This window comes from Saccostrea echinata, unplaced genomic scaffold, assembly GCF_033153115.1.
Source record: "Saccostrea echinata isolate AGI-Se365-2 ecotype Australia unplaced genomic scaffold, CSIRO_AGI_Sech_v1 ptg000033l, whole genome shotgun sequence".
Classification (NCBI taxonomy): Eukaryota; Metazoa; Mollusca; class Bivalvia; order Ostreida; family Ostreidae; genus Saccostrea; species Saccostrea echinata.
In genome coordinates, this window is record NW_026889782.1 from 27678321 (window position 1) to 27695764 (window position 17444).

Here is a 17444-nt window from a genome sequence, read left to right on the forward strand (position 1 = left end):
GGCTATATAGATCCTATAGTGAAAGTGAATTATTTCTTTGAAAATATTCTTCTCTGCCCCTGGGTATCATACAAACAAACTAAGTACATAGTTATGATATGCAAGGATGCCTCTTCCAAAATTGTGAATTTCTTGGTCCCAGGGTCCAGGTTAAAAGGGGGGGGGGGGGCTCGATTGATTATGTAGTGAAATAGCAAACTTTCCTTGAAAATATTCTTTTCTGCTTCTGGTTAAAAAGCAAAGAAGCTAAGTGTATAGTTATGATGAGCAAGAATGCTTCTTCCAGAGTAGTGAATTGCATGACCCCTGGGTCAGGTGTGCAGGTGTAAGGGTTGGGCACTTGATAATATAGTGAAAATGCATTAACTCTATTAAATAACCCTGTCTGCTCCCTAGTGTTAAGTAGATAAACAAAGTGATTACTTACGATGATCAAACTTCTGGTTCCAGGGTGAGAGGCTCTGGTGTTTAATTGTGGGGAGGGGGGCTCTATAGATAATATAAGTAATCTGTAGTAAAAATGCATTATTTCTTTTAAAAAATCTTCTCTGCACCTGGGTATATCAGAGGCAAAGAGAGTAAAAGATTTAAGAGAGCATGTCACTAAGCATTGAGCTTCATGCTATATAAACATGGAAAGTGGAAAAAAATTATTTCTAGTTCAAGTTTTGTGAACAAGATGCATATGAATATCTTTCAAAAAAATATACCTACCCAGGCATATGACCTCTTGTTTCCATGGCAACCAGGGCATTTGCTATATTTTATAACAGAAATACTTGGACTGCCTTATCCTGTTATAATTCATGTATTTGACATCCAAACTCCATGTATAATTTTATAATGTGGGTCATAAAGCTTTGAAATACATTTTTCTGTTTTATAAGGAAAATTTATTTTGTAATTGATTTTTATTAGATTTTACGTACCAGTCCACATAAAAATCAGACAAAGGGTGATATATGAGGGTTCTCAGAATTTGATGATTTTCCACACATAGATTTGTTTTGAACTATGAACAATGTATGTAAAATGAAAAATGTTTTGAGTCATGGTTACCATGGAAACCCGGCCAAAGAAATTTCCTTAGCAACCGGCAATTTTTTCCATGTTGATGGACAAAAATTCACCTATCTTTAAGGCTTAAAATAAAATTTTAATACCATGAAAATTATTCTCAATTACTGGTGTAATAAAGATACACATTTAAAGTGTTTTAATAATGCAATGACAGAAATTTAGGTCTTAAGTTAGTTCTGTGCTAGCCATTGGAAGGTACATATGTTTTGCAATTTCTGCTGATTCAGCATTTTTCGTGATTTTGGCAATATTCAAGGCCAAATTTAAAAAAAGGCCAGATTAATACAGCTGTTGCGTGTATTTCACATAAAAGCAGATGAATTTCTCTTTCAGAATTTGAAGTCAAATCCACGGGCCTTTTTGAAAATTGAATTTGTTGCCTAGCAACAAATATGGGCATTTTGATACATAAAATGAGAAACAATGTAAAAAGTTTACGGAAAAATCAAATGAATTGTTATCTACAAAAACGAAAAACAAATCTTAAAATAGTAGTATTAAATTTGGACTTCCTAGCAAATTATTGAATATTGTATAATTATTTATCTCCATAGCAACAACAGGTTCTCCATAGCAACGGGGCAAAGAAAGTTAATTTAACATGTATTCATGTAATCTTATTAATATTTATTCAAATTAAGTCAGAAAAATGTCGTTGAGCAAAATTGACAATGAAATGTTACTTAATCAACCCATGGCAACTATTACCAGTACATGACAACCAATGTGCACTATGCCTCCTGTAAGACAGATTTGACTTTGGGATGATATTGTTTGTGATGGAAATGAATATTCAATTAATGTGTTGATGATTGTATATGTTGAGAGAGCGGAAAGAATATAAAATGTTCTATCAGTTGTTGTCATGGCAACATGCAATCTCCTAATAATTAAGCCATGGCAATATGCAATCCCCTTAGCAACTAAACATTAAAATTCATAATTCACCGAAAAAACATTCCAGTTCAAAGTAGGTATGAATGATGTCGAATGGAATGTAAAACAAATTCTGCAATACAGACAACTAAAGCATGTAGCAGGTCTTTTCAAAGTATTTTATTGCGTTATACACCTTAAGTAACAACACTTGAAAAGTTAAGAAGAATTAATTTCATTAAGAATGAATGTAACAACAAATCTCTTTTTTTTTACTCCCACTTCGACCAGTGCATGTACCATTTTAGCCCTCTGTGTAAATTCAGAAGTGTAACTTATTAAAGCTCTCTAAAATGAATTGATTAAGATTCCTCAAATTACTGATACAAAGAAGATCGGCGAACAAGGCAAGCGAAGTGCCTATAGTGTAACAAACATAAAGGTGAAAAATTAAATCTCAATTACAAAGTTTTCTTTGATATATCATCTAACATTAAAGTATACTTTATGTAAAATTTCCACAATTTGCAAAAATCTCACGAAGATTGAAATTATTTGCCTATGAAACAGCATACACACACATAAAGAAGGCAAAACGATCATTTTCTCATACTATAACACATTTTTTTGATATGAGTGGGTCATCGCTCCATTTTATTGAAAGGTTACCGTCAAAGTTTGCATAAAAATATACATTTTTTGGTAAACAAAGACAAGGACCAAAGACCCACTATACCTTAAAAATACACTTTTATGACACAACATTCGCATCCTCTAAGAAATACTTTAAGTCCATTTAGTCAAGGGTCATATCACAAACATGATTTAAATGCCACTATTTATCAGGAGTTGTATAGCGTAGTGGTTAGCGCGTTGGTATCAAAGGAAAATGATACTCAGGATTTTTATTGCTAGGGGGTTCGATCCCCATGAATACCCCATTAATTTTTAATAACAGTATAATTTTTGCCGGGAAAATTTTCCTCGGAAAAGTTTTATCATAATTTCAGGAATTTCAATAAAAAGAAATTTACTAATACTAATTTCACAAATTGAATTTGGTTTTTTAAATATCTGAAGCTATAGGCATTCTGCACGCCTTGTTCACCTACTCCTTACATCTGTCTCTGATCTGTTACCAAAATAAGGATGTATTCCATAAATAATGTTTTTCATGTAACTTGTACACACACATTAGTGTGTATTGTGGATTAACTCCAAGACATGTGCACGATATTATGGGCATAGTTTCAATGGCTGCATTTCATTTCCGGATTTTTTTGAAATTTTCATCTTTTATTTCCAACATTTTAAAGTTTTTATCTCCGACATTTTTTCAAGTAGTACTTTTCTGCAATGAAAGCAGGATTGAAGACTTCACTTATGAAAAATTTTAATTAATAAATCATGGAGAAATCATTGAAATCCAAATAATGAGTTTTGCTTGAAGCCAAAATAATGATTAAAAAGATTCCCTGAGACTCATGTAAGTATTGTGAACTTTCGTCATCTCCTTTTTTAAATGTTCAGATTTAAGTTTGAAATCAGATATGCTAGGATGGAAATTATAAGGCATACAGAAACCAGTCGACGTAAAAACAGGCCCATAGGAAGCAATTTCAGTTGGGGGGGGGGGGGGAGGGCAACCAAACACTTTCATTTGGGAGGCACTATCAACTACCAAAAATTCCTTGGCAAAAAAGGTCATCAGACGTTATTATTGAGTAGGCACAAACATATTGTAGCGAAGTTTTCTATAGTATTCTATATATTGGCAAAATTATTGGGGGGGGGGGGGGGGCACGGGGCCCCGTGCTCCCCCGGTTCCTATGGCCATGAAAAAACCATCATCGTTGAAGGGATTCTCTAAAGACAGAAGAATGTTTTTAAAAACAAAGACATCACATATGCATGTACATGCAGCACAGGGAAAAATGCTATAAATCTTAATGCTACCTGTATAAATGTATTGTATTATATGTTTTTATTTATATTTTGAAAACGTAGTTTGAAATTAATTCTTTAAAAATTCTATTTCCACCTATTTGGCTAACATAAAATTGCCAGAAAGATATCCTGCAAATATTCTGGAAATACAAAAAATTGTCGGAAATGAAAAAAAATTGTCGTAAATGAAATTAAAAAATGTCGGAAATGCTATGCAATATACCGGAAATGAAATGCAGTGAAAGAAAAGGTAGAGATTAAGTGAGCAAGCACATAAAATTATACTCTATACACCTAATAAAACCCTTAACCCTGGTAATGTTGATCTGGCATATATTGTGTTCATTTGAGATAATTTCTGTTTTTCAAAAGATCAGATATAAGCTTGTATCTTTTACTTGTTAAGAAGCTGACATATACTTTTTTGTCTCTGTGTAAATCCAAGTTATTTCATATCATGGTCTTAAGAATTGGATGAGGTTTAAAGGGGGGGGGGGAGGGAGGGACAAGTGGAAAAAACAACCTCGAATTTGTTACATGTACGTAGGCGTCTATGATAACCCATTTTAAGAAACATATGAATAAATGTAGGGAGACTTTTTTTCAATGGAGTATGCAACTGATCTTCATTGAATGTAAAGATATTAAAATATACCACAGAAGGAACAATCAACTATGTTTATTAAATATTTACATAAATTATAAAATTACATATCACTTCATTTTGTACAAATTTTTAACATCCAGTGATTTAAATACATTTTCGGGGCTTGCCGGAAAGGCCTGAGAAGATGCCATTCGGGGAAAAAATCTTAAAGAATCTTCTTCTCAAGGACAACAAGATTATAAGTATATTGATAACCAAGCACCTCATTCAGTGCAGATTCAGTTTGCCAAAATCATGGACCCGATAGGTAATCTGGCATGATCATATTAATTTAGGAAAGGGTCATTTCAACTTCTTAAGAATATATAGCGAAAATATTCAAATAACAGCAGGAACAGATAGATTCAGGTGAGACTTGTGGCCCATGACCCCTTATTTTACAAAAAGAAATCCTGGAGGGAGATATAGTTTTTTAGTGAGAAATTCAAAAAAAAAAAAAAAAAAAAATTCAAACGTACATAAATAAATAATGCATACAATAGCATATAAAAAGCAAAAACAGAGATTTAATGCATAGATTCCCCTAAAACGTTTTGTTCCATATTTTAAATGTATGATATTGTTGGTTTCAAATTTAATTTAAATTTGTTTAACACAACCTGTTTTTAAGTCTACGTTATTCTTTTAGTCTTTCGAAAACTTTAAATCCCAGTCACATTTCCAAAAATGACCAATGGCCGAAGTTTTTTGAAACAAAAATAGGATTCTTCGGGGGACAGTCGGCAGTTCATCGGGTGTTGTCTTGTCTGATTTTGAGTTCTTCTTTTTGCGTCAACCGGCCAATTTTGTGTCTGTCGGGACAAGTTATACTTTTTTCTGCGTTGGTGGCCGATTCCTTCAACATTGCTAGGATGGAAATTATAAGGCATCATTGTCAATATAAGGATCATTGTCCAACCATAGCAAGACAGTTTGTCATGTCGGTCGTAGGTCGATCGACATTTCAGGATTGGGTTTTCATAAAATGTCAGCCGACGGTGAAAATCAAACAGCGGCTCAGCAAACGATGATCGGGTAAGGGTTGGCCTACTTAGCGATTTTTAACATATAAAGGCATCGGTGTTTCTAGGAATTAAAAGGACATTGGCAAAGTTCCTGGTTATCGTATAGAATTTTTCAAGAACTCTTGAGTAGGTTTAATTGTATTAAACAGGCTATATTCTGGATTGTTTAACCTACCAAGCCAACCTTCCTTTTTAGATTTTGTCATTTCAGTGTTTTTGCAATTCTCAATGCATTTCCTACCGGTATGTAAAATGTTGATAAAAGGGACCTACATAATTTTTCATCATAATATTTCTCCAAAACCCACTTATTTCATTTTGTTTTTGTATTATAATGTATACATAACTGTATCTTCATTTCCTATGACTTATAGATATTTTGACTGAAAATGTATATATAAGGCATGGACATACCAGCACCGATCTTTTTTTTTTTGGAGTTACTTCCCTTAACAGCTATAATTACATATTATTCATAATGGTCAAGAGAGTCAGACTGGTTGATTGATTCTATCATTTAATTGACTAAATTGATTGAAACACATTGTTATAAAAATATGGATTTATTTCAATTTTTATTCGTTGTTACTAAATGCTGCTTCCTTCATACAACATAGGAACTGATCTCAGTCTGTCTACCTTTCAGCATATGTCACATCTTTGCTCTTCCCAGCATACTGAGCACAACTATGGTAAATGACGACCTGTTGGTTCTTTGTCCCCTGAATACAATGTATAAAAAAGCCATTACTACTTTTCTTTCTTGCTGTATAGATGATTCTACCCATTGAAGGAAGTACATGTGCTTTTGTTTACCTCTGTAAACATTGGCTTTAATTGGTTTTCACCGTTTAGAGAATTCTACACGGGAGATCACTCTCAATCACTATTTCGTAAGTAAACAAGAGGCCCAAAGGCCTTAACGGTCACCTGAGTATAATACAACAATTTAGAGGATCCATAGAGTATAAAATGAACTGAAAGGTGAAGCTTTGTTGCCCAAAAGCAAGAAAAATAGGGTGATCAGGATCAACAAAATAATCAGTCTAGTGTTCATTAACAGTACATAAATTAGGTTCTAATCTGTTCCCCATTTATCACTCTCACCAGACAGTATATAAACAAACTTATAATCAGTGCTTCTGTACTCTCTTAATTCCTTGTTGAAATCTCTTACAATGGCCTCTCTTGGTCTTCGATGAACATTTAATAAGACAAGTTATTTTTGTCTCATTTTTATTTATCTGTTACTTACAAGTCTACCTGATCATTAAAACTATGAAAGTACTTTTTGTATTTTACAATAAAAATTCTTGCATAATTCTCTTATTCTATTAACCTTTCAAGTACATTATTTACAGTGATTAATTAACACAAGTAAATGGCAAAGGGGAATAACTCCTCTCAATAGAATACAAATTAATAGAGCCCTGGCCTGGACCAGAACACTTGATCAAATGGTTCTGATGTTCAAAAATCTGGTAAAAATACCCTTCCTTATTAAAACTTTTACTCTTTTTGCCTCTGATATGCCCAGGTGCAGAGAAGATTTTTAAAGCATTAATGCATTTTCACTATATAATAAATAGAGCCCCGCCCTAATATCAGAACCTCTGATCCAGGGGTCATGAAATTCACAATTTTGGAAGAGGCATCCTTGCTTATCATAACTATGTATTTGTTTAAATAATACCCAGGAGAAGAGAAGAAGATTTTCAAAGAAATAATGCATTTTCACTATATGATCTATATAGCCCCACCCTAACACCAGAACCCCTGACCCTGGGGTTATGAATTTCACAATTTCAGTAGAGTAACCCTTGCTTATCATAGCTATGTATTTAATTTGTTTAAATAATACCCAGGAGTGGAGAAGAAGATTTTCAAAGAAATAATGCACTTTCATTATATGATCTATATAGCCCCGCCCTAGCACCAGAACCCCTGACCCTGGGGCCATGAATTTCACAATTTTGGTAGAGTCACTCTTGCTTATAATAACTATGTATTTAATTTGTTTAAATAATACCCAGGAGTACAGAAGAAGATTTTCAAAGAAATAATGCACTTTCACTATATGATCTATATAGCCCCGCCCTAACACCAGAACCCCTGACCCTGGGGCTATGAATTTCACAATTTTGGTAGAGTCACTCTTGCTTATCATAACTATGTATTTAATTTGTTTAAATAATACCCAGGAGTAGAGAAGAAGATTTTCAAAGAAATAATACACTTTCATTATATGACCTATATAGTCCCACCCTAGCACCAGAACCCCTGACCCTGGGGCTATGAATTTCACAATTTTGGTAGAGTCACCATTGCTTATCATAACTATGTATTCAATTTCTTTCAATAATACCCAGGAGTACAGAAGAAGATTTTTTAAGAAATAATGCACTTTCACTATATGATCTATATAGCCCCGCCCTAGCACCAGATCCCCTGACCCAGGGGCTATGAATTTCACAATTTTGGTAGAGTCACCCTTGCTTATAATAACTATGTATTCAATTTGTTTCAATAATACCCAGGAGTAGAGAAGAAGATTTTCAAAGAAATAATGCACTTTCACTATATGATCTATATAGCCCCGCCCTAGCACCAGAACCCCTGACCCTGGGGCTATGAATTTCACAATTTTGGTAGAGTCACTCTTGCTTATAATAACTATGTATTCATTTTGTTTCAATAATACCCAGGAGTAGAGAAGAAGATTTTCAAAGAAATAATGCACTTTCACTATATGATCTATATAGCCCCGCCCTAGCACCAGAACCCCTGACCCTCGGGCCATGAATTTCACAATTTTGGTAGAGGGATCAATGCTTATTACAATCATGCCAACAGTTTGACTGCTTGATGTCCAGGAGTAAAGAAGAAGATTTTTAAAGATTGCATTAATTTTGATGGTTTTGGCCCCACCCCTCAGGCCCCAGGGGGGCAGGGGCCACGAATTTCACAATTTTTGTTCCCCTTCACCCATAGATGCTATATGCCAAAATTGGTTGAAATTGGTTTGCTGGTTCCAGAGAAGAAGCTGAAAATGTTCAAAAGTTTACGACCGACGAACGACGGACGACGCACGACGACGGACGAAAAGAGATAGCAATAGGTCACCTGAGTGACTCAGGTGACCTAAAAAACCCATGTATTAAACCTTTTTTCTCCGGAAAACCTTGACTTGCCAATGTCCTTAATGTGACTACTCTGCATCGCCCGATACTAGAATCGTCTGATTAAGTTTTTCAGCTGACGATACGATAATAATTTGGTCGCCCGACCATCGGCTTAAATCATTTAATAAATGTGACCTAAGTATTACTCGAGGTTATTGATGCATAAAACTCTATATTCAGATACGAACAAACGTGTTTATCCTCTAACTGTTTGAAAAGAAAACTCTGCAATCTGTAATAAGTATAAATAGAATAATTAAATCCTGATCTTCCTACTCAATTTGAATCCTCTTACCAAATATTATTAGATACGTTTCCATAGTAACGATATTCTTTTTATTTATCTATTTATTTTCATGAGGAATAATTGTTACATTGTAATGCTTTCTGTAGTGATTATTTGAGAGTCGTACATGTATCCCCGAAATCTGTGACGAGTGCCAAATCTTTCAATACAGCGGTTACAGAGAATGAATCCCATACTGACAAAATTGCTGGCTATGTGCTAGGAATCGTTGCTATGGGTTAAATGAGTACAAAAATATTTTCCTAAAACAAGCACGACAATGTCAATTTTTCTCAAACACATTTTTGTGACTTGATTTAGATAGATTTTACAGGTTTACATGAATATGTGTCAAAATTAAGTTTCTTTGCCTCGTTGCTATGGGGAAGTGTTGTTGTTGCTATGGAAATAAGTCAATGTACGATATTCAATAATTTGCTACAACATTTTATATTCTTTCCACACTCTCAGCATATACAATTATCAGCACGTTACTTGAATAATCAATTCCATGACAAACAATACGATCCCAAAGTCAAATCTGTTTTACAGGAGGCATAGTGCACATTGGTTGTCATGTACTGGGAATCGTTGCTATGGGTTGATTAAGTACCACAAAAACTTTAATAAGACCAACATTTCATTGTCAATTTTGCTCAACGACATTTTTCTGACTTAATTTGAATAAATTTTTAATAAGATTACATGAATACATGTCAAAATTGTCTTTCTTTGCCCGTTGCTATGGAGAACCTGTTGTTGCTATGGGGATAAATAATTATACAATATTCAATAATTTGCTAGGAAGTCCTTTAATTCTACTATTTTAAAATTTGTTTTTCGTTTTTGTAGATAACAATTCATTTGATTTTTCCGTAAACTTTTTACATTGTTTCTCATTTTATGTATCAAAATGCCCATATTTGTTGCTAGGCAACAAATTCAATTTTCAAAAAGGCCCGTGGATTTGACTTCAAATTCTGAAAGAGGAATTCATCTGCTTTTATGTGAAATACACGCAACAGCTGTATTAATCTGGCCTTTTTTTAAATTTGGCCTTGAATATTGCCAAAATCACGAAAAATGCTGAATCAGCAGAAATTGCAAAACATGTGTACCTTCCAATGGCTAGCACAGAACTAACTTAAGACCTAATTTTCTTTCATTGCATTATTAAAACACTTTAAATGTGTATCTTTATTACACCAGTAATTGAGAATAATTTTCATGGTATTAAAATTTTATTTTAAGCCTTAAAGATAGGTGAATTTTTGTCCATCAACATGGAAAAAATTGCCGGTTGCTAAGGAAATTTCTTTGGCCGGGTTTCCATGGTAACCATGACTCAAAACATTTTTCATTTTACATACATTGTTCATATTGCAAGAGAAATTTATGAGTGAAAAATCATCGAATTCTGAAAACCTTCATGTATCACTTTCATACAATTTTGTCTGATTTTTATGTGGACTGGTACTTACGTATAGAATTATATTGCATGAAGAGCTATGTTGTTTGCAAAATCCAGACAACTTTAGAAAATTCTACATATATCTGTAGAAGGAGAATACTCTGTACAATAAATTAAATAAATAAAATTGGGTAGACACTAAAGACTTGAATAAAAATATCTGAATGAAATGTTGTAAAACACTGTTGAAAAACGATTGGATTACCTCCCTTGCAAGAGCTCTCTAGCAAAAGAGGTCGGAAAGAATGAAACAGACAACAATAGAGGAATTTCGGGAGAAAAAGGAAAACTTCCAACTTGGAGTAGTTGGACAAAAACAGATAGTGGTATGTTGAATATGTTTTTTTCATGTATATTTTGGGGTAAACATTTGATAAGTTTATCTTTTTAAGCAAAATTAAAGATTAGGAAGGTACTCATAGATTTATTTCTCTTTCCCATGATGTGATACAAACACTGACTGACTGAGTGATGCAACGTACCTACAGCTTGTGAGCAACCTGTTGTTTTATGACCACTAATGTTTAATTCTTCAGTTGTTAGATTACTCTTAATGCAATTAAGGATAGGTAAATGCTATAGTGATATTTAAAATAATTAGAGGAATGTCTATGAAGTTTGTGAATATATACAGTGTATAAAGAGGTCATAGGGTCACACTGCAGGTAAGACTAAAGTCCCTAACCGAACAAAAAAGTCATTCTAACTCACCCCCTTCCTCTTTTATAAATCAGAGTTTATATTATTTCACATTAAAACTAAAACTTTGTTCAAATCTTATTTTTTCTCCTGCATCTTCCATACAATCAATGCAACAAACATATCAAATGATTTTTTTTCCCTACCAATTGCCAAATGGATTGAGAATGGTACTGATATCAATTCAATTTTGAAAAATAGCATCAAATTTATTTACCTTTAAGTTTTGGATGAAATAATAATATAACTTGACAAGATGAAAAGTTATTCTACAGAAAATGATGGATTCTGTTGAATCTATATGAAAGGAAGTACGATTGAAAATGTGTAGGTAGTTTATAAATCAATATGTCTGAGTATTAATATAATAATGTAAAAGTGTGAATAAAACTTACGAATTGAAAAATAAAATGAATTATTGGGTACTATTCCCAAGTTTATCATGTTTATAAAATGTATATAATAAAGTAATCAATAAAACTATCATACCACCCCTCCATCTTCAGGAAACCAGACCTCATTATTTGGTCAATATGAAATAAGAATTAAGTGATGTTTGTCTATGAAAATTGACCCCACCCCCACTCCAGAATCCAGAACTCCTATATATATTTTGCAGCTTGTTCATATATCTGAATTGTTCCCTTGTCTACATATATGTAACTGGTTCATGCTACATGTAATTATTAACATTGACTAGCATGGTGGATATTATATGCATATATCATAAATGTAACCTTTACAGAAGATGGATGTATATGTGTGTTAATCTACCCTAAATGCAACCTTTACAGAAGATAGGATGTACATGTGTGTTAATCTACCATGTGTCACTTATTCAGTAGTAATACGTAAACTTTTGTTATTTTTTTTACAGCTATAGATAGTTGAAGATGACACCCTGTTTCTTTAAAGAAGCCACTGGAGGAAATATATCTTGATCGGAACCATTATTAAAGTTTAATCTTGTTTTACCATGTTCCAAATCAGATATCTGGTCTAATAACCACATACCGGTAATCCCCAGAACTGACTCTGAAGGGATGGAGGATTACATGTGTTATATATTTTTTGGGATGATATAGACAGTTAATACATGTATGTGCCCAAATCACAGGCAAAACTTGGACTTGCTTGGACTTTTTGTATTGTTTTTGAGCCTCATGTGTGTATAAACTGAATATTAAATGATCTAATATAATGACTTTTGAAAAGTTATGAAAATTCTTTTTGTATTTTTGAGCTATTAGGAAATGGGACTTGCAAGAATAAGCATGATAAGTAGCCACTAAAATTCTATTTTTGGTTCTTAAGATTTTCCAAGTTAAAATTGGGGCTTGGAAGAACATTCTTATTTTATTTATTTTCTTAAGGAGTAGTTGTCAAAAGTTGAAGCATTATTCATGCACTTTAAAGAAACCTCCTTCTTAAAAAGAAAATTTAAGATTTTGCAAAAGGGACTAATTATATTTTGTTCATTTAATTTATTAAAAAAAAAAACAAGGGGGGGGGGGGGGTTAGGCTGAACTCTAAGGATGTTTTTAATTAATGTGGTCAAATTAATTTTTGTTGAATCATTTTTAGTCTAAATAAACATTGACTTTAGTTCAGTCTGATGTGAATTAAGAGGTTGAATGATATAAGCAAAGGGGGAAAATAAAATAGATTTTTCATTAAATTTCTCCTGTAAGTGCTTTCAGTAGTGTATTTATGGAATTATTGAAGGAGAAATTTTTAAAGGGGCATTAACCATAGCTGTACTTAATGGGCTTTTCTGTTAAAAAAATTGTCTTGTTGTTTTCATCATCTTAAACACTTCTGCATTTTCATCTTTAAATTTACTGAAAATACCATTGGACGATGCTTGACACCGAATATCCTTCAGTAAAGGGGCATATTTCAAGTTCCTTCAAATAAATGGCCTTCCCAAGAGGAGATAATCAAGGAAAGCCAAAAATAGGGTGGGATCATTTATTTTTGCATAAGTATTAAGAAAAAGATGATGTGAAAGTTTCCTGATATATCATATAATGGCCATTGGGTTTAGGGTGAAACCACATCAGGGAATCAAAGTACATAGGCAAAAATAAAGACAGCGAAGCCAGAATTTGTCATATTATGCAAGGAATTCTCGGGAAGTGCAGATGTCATTGTGTACTAATTGTTGTCCCAGTGGTTAAGATGAGGCTAAATTGGAGACTAAATGGAGAATACATGAACACATTTTCAAATATTCTTTTCAAGAATAGCAAGACCAAACTAAATCAATTAATTTACAAAGATTCCCAAGTTATGTGGATTTAGTTTTTTTCCCTCAGAATGTTAACCTCTAGGTATGGATGGGGCTAAAATTTTACATAGTGCAGGGGAGGAAACTTTTAGGGAACATCAAGGTCATTTTAATCATTATTGATGTTGAAGAATCATTATTTAGTGTTGACTGAAGGTTGTTCATGATGCATTACTTTGCACATGTTTCAAATACATGTATTTCAAGAACAGGACATAACAGATAAATTTTTTAACTTTGACCTCAATAAATTAACTGACCTTGCCATTGGGGTCAAGGTCAACAGAAGAGCATGAATTTATCTTCTTGAATTGTCTAACAGTATACACTGTGCATCAATGTATGAAATATTTGGAGGAAGGTTCAAAATATCAAGAACCATGTAGATTTAGATAAGAAATTATTAGACACAGAGTATATAATACAGAATAATTTGATCTTGGGGTCAAAGGTCAAAGTGAGGAGAAGGTCATAGTAGTACATTTGACTCATTTCCTGTTACAACTGCACCCATGTGGAATAAGGATATCTTGTTTCTGAAAGAACAAATTACTTCTAGTAATCTAAATTGTTAACAGGAAATCATCTTAAAATGCCCAGATCTGCATATTTTTGAATCTCCATGGCAACAATGTTTTTGAAAGTCTACCCAATTTTATTTTATTTTTTTTATTTATTATTTTTTTTTTTTGTATACTCAAAGAGTTGCAAAATTTCGTTATAGAGTTTATAAGCAGTTGTACGGATTTTTGTCAAATGCCTTTTAAAAATGTCTTAAATTTAGCTAATTTTTCAATGCTAAACTTGTCGCTTTTTCCCATTGCCATAGTAACGTAACAGAAGAACTTAATCAAATTTAATCAGGCAAAGTAGAACTATCAATTTAGTCATCTTTAAAAAATGGGTAGTTTTAAACCATCTTTTGAGAACATCTGCGTGAAAAATACATTTAATTATGTCAGTACTTGCCCGTTTTGAATGTGAAAAATTGTTCTGGTAACTAAGGAAATGTTTCTCCTTGGATACGACTCAGTGATTATGGTTGAAATCATTAATTTTGTATTTTTCTTGTTATTTGTGACAGAAATAATCCATACACGCTGTTTTTTTTTTTGTTGAAAAAATCATATTTTTGACTTTCCGAAGAAAGCTCAGTGCTTACTGACATTCTCTCTTAATAAGGAAGGGTATTTACCAGATTTTTGAACATCCAGATCACTTGGTCAAGTGTTCTGGTCCTGGCCAGGGTTCTATTAATTTGTATTCTACTGAGAGGAGTTATTCCCCTTTGCCATTTACTTTTGATAATTAATCACTGTAAATAATGTACTTGAAAAGTTAATAGGATAAGAGAATTATGCAAGAATTTTTATTGTATAGTACAAAAAGTACTTTCTTAGTTTTAATGATCAGGTAGACTTGTAGTAATAGATAAATAAAAATGAGACAAAAATAACTTGCCTTAGTAAATGTTCATCAAAGACCAAGAGAGGTCAATGTAAGAGATTTCAACAAGTAATTAAAATAATACAGAAGCACCGATAGTTTGTAAATTTACTGTATGGTGATAGTGATCAATAGGGAACAGATTAGAACTGTTAATGAATACTAGACTAAATGTTTTGTTGACCCTGATCACCCTATTTTTCTTGCTTTTGGGCAACAAACCTTCACCTTTAAGTTCATTTTATACTCTATGGAACCTCGAAATTGTTTTGTTATACTCAGGTGACCATTAAGGCCCTTGGGCCTCTTGTTTTCAAATGTTGCTACAGTAATATTTCATAAATTTAATCTTAATTTAATAATTCAAACTTTTTTCATATGCTTAATTTGTTTAATTATACTTAATAATGTCACTGTAATTTGAAGGTTCATATCCGGGTTTTGTTTGTTTGTTGTTTTTTTTCTTTACAATCTGCGTTAAGTTTTGAGACCAATTAAAGATAGGCCCATTATGGAGCTGAGCAGCGGATTAGCAAGGTTTTACCTTTGAAGATCGATAATTTCACAAGTAAAATCCATTCAACTTTCCGCAATAAAAAGAGGGCGAACAGACCCTGTGCGAACAAGTTATAGGGCGATCGGACTCTGGGCGAACGAGAATTAGAGCGAACGGCGTCTAGGGCGAACAAATTTTAAGGCGAACGAACATACAACCGGCCGAAACACCACTTCTAAAGAGAAAATCTACCAATTGTTTTTTTTTCTTTGTTCCTTAAACATCAAAACTAATGTTTTTGCACATCCTCTGTTGTGTTATTTTGTTTAACTGTGGAAGGACCTTTACCCAGCGCAATGGAGCTTAAAAAATATGTTTGAGTTAGATATTATAGATCTGGCTACGTGTTAACCTACCGAGACTGTCACTATCATCCAACTGAAATGAGAACTTGCCTTTCTTTTACTTGTCTTTTGACAATAATTGTAAGAAGTCAGCATACTACATGTACTTTTACCATATTTCAGACTTCTTTGATCTGACATCCTAACACGCCTTGAAACTCGGAGAGAAATAGTAAAAGGTTATGTTCCAAAAAGAAGCGAATTGAAAATCTGTAATACCGTTGTAATTAGAACTTTGGTTTAAACGTGGCAATTTTTTGCACACACGTAAAATGTTAATGTAGATGATGATGTACAGAATGTAATTAATTTCCAACTATTCGAGACAATAGATTTTAAATTCCCGGCTAATTGATTCTTAGGTGATCTAACGCGTCAAACGTTATGCCCTCAAACCATCAGAATTATTTCATCCTCAATGAAACTTTCATCCTCACGGAGAATTCCTGATATCGTTCCATCACCAACACCTCTAAACTATTTTATTTGTTGCTTGTTGGCCGAGATCTTCGTTAAACCTGTCATTCGCTTTACTTTTAAAGAATTGATGAAAGCGGCGAACAATAGAATGACCCAGATTGAGTACTTTCTTTGTTCTTTACGATCCTCTCGATAATTTTTTACTCGTATCGAGACGCCGGTTGAGGTTTGCAAATTTGTACCTTTACTGGGCACTCAGGGTCATTGAGCAGTGACAGATCTTTTTCGTACCAACTCCTGCTGTGACACGAAAGAACCTGTGTCATCGTCCCGAAGTGGATTAGAGCCCGCAACGTAAGGAGCAACTCTAGAGAAGATTCTCTAACCACTGCACCACGCGGGTGACTATGAGTAGTTTGCTAGAATCCATGAATGAACAAAGGCAAAATATATATATCTTACCGCTTAAAACCTCTTTTGAATTTCCAATGCGTTTAGTCGCCGGCGTCCTGTAAAAAAGTAAGGACCCACGCCACCTCTTTACAGACGCACCCACAATTTCCCTTCTAGACGATTTTATTTGTTGCGATATTCTCTTCACTTACCATTTGTCAAGACGCTGTTAAACGATTGCGAGAGCGATAACTCTTGCCAATGTGACAGATACAATATCAATATACATAAAGTATTTTCAGAAACCTTAAAATTTTTTAGCTGCGAATAATCTTTTTCTGAAATTGATCAGAATATACAAGTAGATGAAATATTTCATACTGTGTCTGGAATAAAGTTTGAACGTTGTTAATTTTTGCACAGGTGGATTGCGTCTGAAGGCCTTTCTTTTAGCCTTTTAATAGGTTATAATCTCACAACTTTGATAGAGGTTATCCTTGCACTAAGTTGACGATTTCAAAGAATTCTTGCATTTTCATCAATAAAAAAACTTATAATAAAATCTCATTGAACTAAATGAAAAAATACCAATTATGTGATGTGAATATAAATAAGAGATTCCTGATATAAAAAATGTAATATCGATCTTAAAAGAATCTTTTAACAATATAAATCTGTGAAGAGTGAGCATCGCTTAAGATATCAGCTGACTTATTTATCTTTTATCAATCCAGTAAGCGGCAGTAGGGATTTTGAAACCTCTTATGTTCTCCGCCCATGTTT